The following is a 9,236-nucleotide window of genomic DNA, read 5'->3' as shown; positions in this document are numbered from 1 at the left end:
AGTTTGCCAATCTACAGAATGCTAATATTCATAATGGCTTACTTCTTAGTTTTTGTTAGAAATGTAGGTTTTTAAGAGTTGAGAATTCTAATTAAAATATGTAATTAAAACCACTAAAATTAGTAAAGAATTTTTTTTACTTTACATCTTTGCTTTCAAGAAAAAAGAAGATATGAGGAATGGAAACACATTTATTTCCAGGAAGATAAAGTAATTTGTCCTAAAGGTAGTTTTAGAGAAAGACAGAGTGCAGGCTTTGGCAGCACATATACTAAAATTGGAATCACACAGAGAAGATTAGCATGACCCCTGTGCAAGGATGGCACACACATTTCAGAAGCATTCTATATTTTTATTAACAGATGCAAACTATTATAGATAGAATGGTAAAGAACAGGGTTCTACTGTCTAGTATAGAAAACTATATTCAATATCCTGTGATAAACCATAATGAAAAAGAACATGTAAAAGAATGTGTGTGTGTATATATATATATATATATAGAGAGAGAGAGAGAGAGACGACTGAGTGACTGAACTAATAACAGATATTGATATGCTCTTGATAATAAAGTTTTCTTTTTTTTTACCTTTTGAGTAAACTGTTGTAATTTCTGTATTTGCATTCGAAATCTTTCATCACTTTTGGGTGGATAACTAAGTATTGTTACATAGTGACCTATGATCCTATTTGATTAAGTGTTTTAAAACCTTTTTAATATAGTTGACAAACTTCCCCTAAATCAAATTCTAAATGAAGTTCTTTTGACCTCTAGCTAACTTTGAGGTTTTCTAGAACACCCCTGGAGCACCTCAAGATGTTTTCTCTTATCAAAGAAAGACATTAAACTAATTAATACTTATTTGGTAAGTTAAATTACATGGGCTTTGTTAAATGAGTAGTGATAAACCTTCTTAGGTTGCATTGTATAGATAAATGTCATTAATATAAAAGATCTAAAAATCAAATGAAATTTCTAAAATTTAAATATGTCCTGGTGTGATGTCATCAATCATAATTCTAGCTAATATTTTAATATTATATTCCACTACAATAGCAAATTTCTTTGACAATTGCATTGTAAACAGGTTTTTAACCTTGCTTTTTAAGTCTTTTGTCTTCAATAGACAGTTATTTCTGTACTCTGATGCTTTTGCAAAAATGCTTCATCTTCAAAAATATTCATAGAAAGAACCTTTTGACACACCAGGTTTCTGATAACTTTCAGCTCATACCAGTGAACTAGTTAAGAAATTAAAGTGGAATTTGAAATTAAATTCTAGTGGAAACCCTGATGACTTCATAAAACTGTTAACAGAAGATCATGATCAACAAGAATTAATTACATAGGCTGAATGTTAGTTTGTACGACTTTTTGTCTGAAATATTACTAGCTTTTAATCTTTGTTGTCCAAATATAAGGAAACTGTTCCCCTTAAGTTAACTATGACTTACAGCAATTGGTACATTTTAACTTTGTAAGCAGAATTGTAACATTCATCTTTTCTCTCTAAATTCCTACAGAATTTAGAAACTCTTAGTGAGTATTCTTATTTTTATGGCAATATAATTATTTACATAAGTTTGATAAGAATCTGTTCTTAAAACAGGACACACTGGAAACATTGGGGTTATATTACCATGGTTTTGACTGGAATATCATATTTGAGAAAATCCATAGAATCAGATATGACCAGATTGCTTTAAAGAACTAAGGTGAACTTTATGGAGCGATAAAGCCCATTAGGATTGTAGTTCTTCTGTCTGTCCTCTGATGAAAGAAGGTAAGAGGATTGTGCAAGCTTGCTGATGGGAGGGACTGGCTGTGGGTAAGACTGGGTCTTGCTCTGGTGGGCAGGGCCATGCTCAGTAAATCTTTAATTCAGTTTTCTGCTAATGGGTGGGGCTGTGCTCCCTCCTAGTTGGTTGTTTGGCTGAGGTTGCCCAGTACTGGAGTTGACAGGCTCTATGGTAGGGCTAAAGGCGACCTCCAAAAGGATTTATGCTAATATGCACCTTCCTGGACTGTGGCGGCCAGAGTTCCTGTCCTTGCAGCAGGCCAAGTCCAACCTACACCTTTGCAGGAGACCCTCAAACACTCACAGGCAGGTCTGGCTCAGTTTCCTGTGGAATCACTGTTCCTTTCCCCTGGGTCCTGGTGAACACAAGGTTTTGTTTGTGCCTTCCAAGAGTCTCTGTTTCCCCCAATCCTGTGGAAGTTCTGTAATCAAATCCCGCTATCCTTCAAAGTCAGATTCCCTGGGGATTCCCAGTCCCTTTGCCAAATCCCCAGGTTGGGAAGTCTCATATGTAGGGCTTAGAACCTTCCCAACAGTGCAAGAACTTCCTTGGTATTATTGTTCTCCAGTTTATGGGTTGACACCCAGCGGGTATGAGATTTGATTTTAACGTGATTGCGCCCCTCCTATAATCTCATTGTGGCTTCTCCTTTGTCCTTGGACATGGGGTATCTTTCTTTCCTGGGTTCAAACATCCTCTTGTTGATGGTTGTTCAGCAGCTAGTTTCAATTTTGGTGTTCTCATAGAAGGTGAGTGCACATCCTTCTACTCTGCCATCTTGAGGATTATGAATCAGATAAATTGCTACACTGAGAGCAGAGGAAGTCCAGCACTGCTACACCTATGAATCTCCCTTAGCTGTTGTGAACACACAATGAACATGGGAGTACAGATATCTTTTTATATCTGTTTTCATCTTCTTTAGATATATATCCAGGAATGGCTTGCTGGATCTTAAGGTAGTTCTATTTTTCCTCTTTTGAGGAAACTCCAAACTGTGTTCATAATGGCCGCACCAATTTATATTCCTACCAACAATGCACAAGTATTCCTATTATTGTTTGTTAATTAACATTATACTTAAAAATTTTTTATAAAGTTTCAATCCACACATTTAAAAAATTGTTTCCACTTCTTTTCACTCTCTTCTGATTTCTTTGACATCTTCAGCTATATTCCCTGGACAGCATATTCAAAAGCAGAGACATCACCCTGCTGACAAAGGTCCACAAAGTCAAAGCTGTGGTTCCTCCAGTCATCATGTACAGATGTGACAGCCAGACCACAAAGAAGGCTGAGCACTGAAGAACTGATGCCCCTGAATTATGGTGTTGGAGAAGACTCTTGAGATTCCCTTGGACTGCAAGGAGAGCAAAGCAGTCAATCCTGAAAGAAATGAATCCTAAATATTGATTGGAAGGACTGTTGCTAAAGCTGAAGCTCCAACACTCCAGCCATCTGATGCAAAGAGCCAACTCACTGGAAAAGACCAATGAGTATGACCATATGGTCAAAACTGCGCTTTTTCCAGTGGTCATGTATGGATGTGAGAGTCGGACTATGGCAAATGCTGAATGTCAAAGAATCAATGCTTTTGAACTGTGGTACTGGGGAAGACTCTTGCAAGTCCCTTGGACTGCAGGGAGATTGAACCAGTCAATCCTAAGGGAAATCAACCCTGAATATTCATTGGAAGGACTGATGCTGAAGCTGAAGCTCCAATGCTTAGGCCACCTGATGTGAAAAGCTGACTCACTGGAAATGACCCTGATGCTTGGAAAGATTGAGGGCAGGAGAAGATGGCAACAGAGGATGAGATAGTTGGATGGCATCACTGACCTAATGGACATGAGTTTGAACAAACTCTGGGAGGTGGTGAAGGACAGGGAAGCCTGGTGTGCTGCAGTCTATGGGGTTGCAAAGAGTTGGACACAACTGAGTGACTGAACAACAACCATAACAAAGCCCCTTGGAAAAACAACCTGTTACCTTACTTACATGGAGCCTAGCAGCCTTACCAGATAAATAAGAAAGGTTACTTCCTTGAAGGCCAAGAACCTCAAAATATTTTGAGGACCCCGAGCAGAGGGGTATTCACCTGATCTATATATATCTATATAGATATAAATATAAATAGTACAGGCAGATCTGATGACAAGTCTTTGCTATGACTTTTCTGACCTTGAGAGGCCTTTTATTAAAATTCAATCTGATATTTCTTATGGAAGGTTCCAGCACAGCCAACTTAAAAAAGCCTGCATGATTATCAGATCAGATCAGTCACTCAGTCGTGTCTGACTCTTTGCGACCCCATGTATCACAGCACGCCAGGCCTCCCTGTCCATCACCAACACCTGGAGTTCACTCAGACTCACGTCCATCGAGTCAGTGATGCCATCCAGCCATCTCATCCTCTGTCGTCCCCTTCTCCTCTTGCCCCCAATCCCTCCCAGCATCAGAGTCTTTTCCAATGAGTCAACTCTTCGCATCAGGTGGCCAAAGTACTGGAGTTTCAGCTTTAGCATCATTCCTTTCAAAGAAATCCCAGGGCTGATCTCCTTCAGAATGGACTGGTTGGATCTCCTTGCAGTCCAAGGGACTCTCAAGAGTCTTCTCCAACATCACAGTTCAAAGGATCAATTCTTCGGTGCACAGCCTTCTTCACAGTCCAACTCTCACATCCATACATAACCACAGGAAAAACCATAGCCTTGACTAGACGAACCCTTGTTGGCAAAGTAATGTCTCTGCTTTTGAATATGCTATCTAGGTTGGTCATAACCTTCCTTCCAAGGAATAAGCGTCTTTTAATTTCATGGCTGCAGTCACCATCTGTAGTGATTTTGGAGCCCCCCAATATAAAGTCTGACACTGTTTCCACTGTTTCCCCATCTATTTCCCATGAAGTGGTGGGACCGGATGCCATGATCTTCGTTTTCTGAATGTTGAGCTTTAAGCCAACTTTTTCACTCTCCACTTTCACCTTCATCAAGAGGCTTTATGTTTTCTGAACTCTCTTGCTTTTTCCATGATCCAGCAGATGTTGACAATTTGATCTCTGGTTCCTCTGTCTTTTCTAAACCAGCTTGAACATCAGGAAGTTCACAGTTCACATATTGCTGAAGCCTGGCTTGAGAATTTTGAGCATTACTTTACTAGCGTGTGAGATGAGTGCAATTGTGTGGTAGTTTGAGCATTCTTTGGCATTGCCTTTCTTTGGGATTGAATGAAAACTGACCTTTTCCAGTCCTGTGGCCACTGCTGAGTTTTCCAAATTTGCTGGCATATTGAGTGCAGCACTTTCACAGCATCATCTTCAGGATTTGAATAGCTCAACTGGAATTCCATCACCTCCACTAGCTTTGTTCGTAGTGATGTTTCCTAAGGCTCACTTGACTTCACATTCCAGGATGTCTGGCTCTAGGTCAGTGATCGCACCATTGTGATTATCTGGGTCGTGAAGATCTTTTTTGTACACTTCTTCTGTGTATTCTTGCCACCTCTTCTTAATATCTTCTGGTTCTGTTAGGTCCATACCATTTCTGTCCTTTATCGAGCTCATCTTTGTATGAAATGTTCCTTTGGTATCTCTGATTTTCTTGAAGAGATCCCTAGTCTTTCCCATTCTGTTGTTTTCCTCTATTTCTTTGCATTGATCCCTGAGGAAGGCTTTCTTATCTCTTCTTGCTATTCTTTGGAACTCTGCATTCAGATGCTTAGATCTTTCCTTTTCTCCTTTGCTTTTTTGCTTTCTTCTTTTCACAGCTATTTGTAAGGCCTCCCCAGACAGCCATTTTGCTTTTTTGCATTTCTTTTCTATGGGAATGGTCTTGATCCCTGTCTCCTGTACAATGTCATGAACCTCATTCCATAGTTTATCAGGCACTCTATATTTCAGATCTAGGCCCTTAAATCTATTTCTCACTTCCTCTGTATAATCATAAAGGATTTGATTTAGGTCATACCTGAATGGTCTAGTGGTTTTCCCTACTTTCTTCAATTTAAGTCTGAATTTGGCAATAAGGAGTTCATGGTCTGAGCCACAGTCAGCTCCCAGTCTTGTTTTTGCTGACTGTATAGAGCTTCTCCATCTTTGGCTGCAAAGAATATAATCAATCTGATTTCAGTGTTGACCATCTGGTGATGTCCATGTGTAGAGTCTTCTCTTGTGTTGTTGGAAGAGGGTGTTTGTTATGACCAGTGCATTTTCTTGGCAAAACTCTATTAGTCTTTGCCCTGCTTCATTCTGTATTCCAAGGCCAAATTTACCTGTTACTCCAGGTGTTTCTTGACCTCCTACTTTTGCATTCCAGTCCCCTATAATGATTAGTTATACTTATGCAAATAATCACGCAAAATTTACTGAAACCAGACTTGTTTTGCAAATGAGTTAGTCTTTATTTGGGTATATATTGTAGAAACGAGTGTAATTTTAGAGAGAAAATGATTGTTTCTGTGAATGCTGATAATTGTCTCTGAGATTTTGTACTTACTGCCCAAGACTCCCTTCATGGATGTCTTTGTTACTATCTTGCATTGTGACAAAATTTTAGTTCAATTATTAGAAGGATATGCTAAGATTGTTTCTGAAGCTTATCACATAGATCTATTTTTATATGAAGAGTGGGTGACCTATGGCCTACAACCAGGAGATGATGTATAATATAAAAGATATTATTGAAACGACTCTCTCTAACCTAAAGGACCCTTGTTAGATTCTCTTAATTAACTCTTGCACAGAATTACTTACTTATTTACTTAAGTAGTGGCTCAGCCCTGTCTGACTCTATGTGACGCCATGGACTGTAGCCTACCAGGCTCCTCTGTTCATGGGATTTTCCAGGCAAGAGTACTGGAGTGGGTTGCCATTTCCTTCTTCAGGGGATCTTCCTGACCCAGGGATCAAACCCGGGTTTCCCACATTGCAGGCAGATGCTTTATCATCTGAGCCACCAGCGAAGCCCCAGTTATGCACAGCATAACTAAAGCGAATTGATTCTTAGATTCCTGTTTCCCACTTAGAAAGGGCCCCTGCACTGGACTTGTCAATACAGAGGACTGCTGACCTCAAACTCACCTTAAAATAATACTCAAACAGAGGTGAAACTACTTCCACCCCAGGATAAGAAGAAGACATTAGAAGGAGATAGCTATGCCCAGATGCTGGATCTGACCCACATGATTATTTATAGTTTTTTTTTTTTTTTTTTTCATTTATTTGACTTTTGAACATAACTCAAATGTTTTTCTATCAGGGGCCCAAGTACCATGTAGAGTTTAAAAATTAATCCAATTGTTAGATTTATGGTCAATTACCTACATCAAGAACTTCTTGGTAACAAGCATGGAAATTGAAACTCTAATCAGAAATCTTCCAACAAACAAAAGCCCAGGACCAGATGGCTTCACAGCTGAATTCTACCAAAAATTTAGCAAAGAACTAACACCTATCCTACTCAAACTCTTCCAGAAAATTGCAGAGGAAGGTAAACTTCCAAACTCATTCTATGAGGCCACTATCACCCTAATACCAAAACCTGACAAAGATGCCACAAAAAAAAAGAAAACTACAGGCCAATATCACTGATGAACATAGATGCAAAAATCCTTAAAAAAATTCTAGCAAACAGAATCCAACAACATATTTAAAAGATCATACATCATGACCACGTGGGCTTTATCCCAGGGATGCAAGGATTCTTCAATATCTGCAAATCAATCAATGTAATGCACCACATTAACAAATTGAAAAATAAAAACCATATGATTATCTCAATAAATACAAAGAAAGCCTTTGATAAAATTCAACATCCATTTATGATAAAAAACCCTCCAGAAAGCAGGAATAGAAGGAACATACCTCAACATAATAAAAGCTATATATGACAAACCCACAGCAAACATTATCCTCAATGGTGAAAAATTGAAAGCATTTCCCTTAAAGTCAGGAACAAGACAAGGGTGCCCACTGTCACCACTACTATTCAACATAGTTTTTGAAGTTCTGGCCATAACAATCAGAGCAGAAAAAGAAATAAAAGGAATCCATATTGGAAAAGAAGAAGTAAAACTCTCACTGTTTGCAGATGACATGATCCTCTACATAAAAAACCCTAAAGACTCCACCAGAAAACTACTAGAGCTAATCAATGAATATAGTAAAATTTCAGGATATAAAATTAACACACAGAAATCCCTTGCATTCCTATATACTAACAATGAGAAAACAGAGAAATTAAGGAAACAACTCCATTCACCATTGCAATGAAAAGAATAAAATACTTAGGAATATATCTACCTAAAGAAACAAAAGACCTATATATAGAAAACAAAAAGGACACAAATAGATGGAGAAATATACCATGTTGATGGATTGGGAGAATCAATATAGTGAAAATTAGTATACTACCCAAAGCAATCTGTAGATTCAATGCAATCCCTATCAAGCTACCAATGGTATTTTTCAGAGAATTAGAACAAATAATTTCACAATTTGTATGGAAATACAAAAACCTCGAATAGCCAAAGCAATCTTGAGAAAGAAGAATGGAACTGGAGGAATCAACCTGCCTGACTTCAGGCTCTACTACAAAGCCACAGTCATCAATACAGTATGGTACTGGCACAAAGACAGAAATATAGATCAATGGAACAAAATAGAGAGCCCAGAGATAAATCCATGCACCTATGGACACCTTATCTTTGACAAAGGAGGCAAGAATACACAATGGAGAAAAGACAATTTCTTTAACAAGTGGTGCTGGGAAAACTGGTCAACCACTTGTAAAAGAATGAAACTAGAACACTTTCTGACACCATACACAAAAATAAACTCAAAATGGATTAAAGATCTAAACGTAAGACCAGAAACTATTAAACTCCTAGAGGAAAACATAGGCAAAACACTCTCCAACATAAACCACAGCAAGATCCTCTATGACCCACCTCCCAGAATATTGGAAATAGAAGCAAAAATAAATGGGACCTAATTAAAATTAAAATCTTCTGCACAACAAAGGAAACTATAAGCAAGGTGAAAAGACAGCCTTCAGAATGGGAGAAAATAATAGGAAATGAAGCAACAGACAAAGAATTAATCTCAAAAATATACAAGCAACTCCTGCAGCTCAATTCCAGAAAAATAAGTGACCCAATCAAAAAGTGGGCTAAAGAACTAAACAGACATTTCTCCAAAGAAGACATACAGATGGTTAACAAACACATGAAAAGATGCTCAACATCACTCATTATCAGAGAAATGCAAATCAAAACCACAATGAGGTACCATTTCAAGCCAGTCAGAATGGCTGCTATCCAAAAGTCTACAAGCAATAAATGCTGGAGAGGGTGTGGAGAAAAGGGAACCCTCTTACACTATTGGTGGGAATGCAAACTAGTACAGCCACTATGGAGAACAGTGTGGAGATTCCTTAAAA

The 9,236-nt window shown here is 38.3% G+C and overlaps 1 non-coding gene across 1 annotated transcript; it reads left to right on the top strand.

Moving 5' to 3' along the window:
• The first annotated feature begins 247 nt into the window (after positions 1-247).
• Positions 248-354, top strand: LOC138986602 (U6 spliceosomal RNA). Its single transcript, XR_011463406.1, has one exon. It is a non-coding gene; the product is annotated as a U6 spliceosomal RNA (small nuclear RNA).
• Positions 355-9,236: the final 8,882 nt, after the last annotated feature.

This window comes from Bos mutus, chromosome X (genome assembly GCF_027580195.1).
Source record: "Bos mutus isolate GX-2022 chromosome X, NWIPB_WYAK_1.1, whole genome shotgun sequence".
Taxonomy (NCBI): domain Eukaryota; kingdom Metazoa; phylum Chordata; class Mammalia; order Artiodactyla; family Bovidae; genus Bos; species Bos mutus.
Note: the sequence above shows the minus strand (reverse complement) of the source record. Positions and strands in the feature narration are given on the sequence as shown.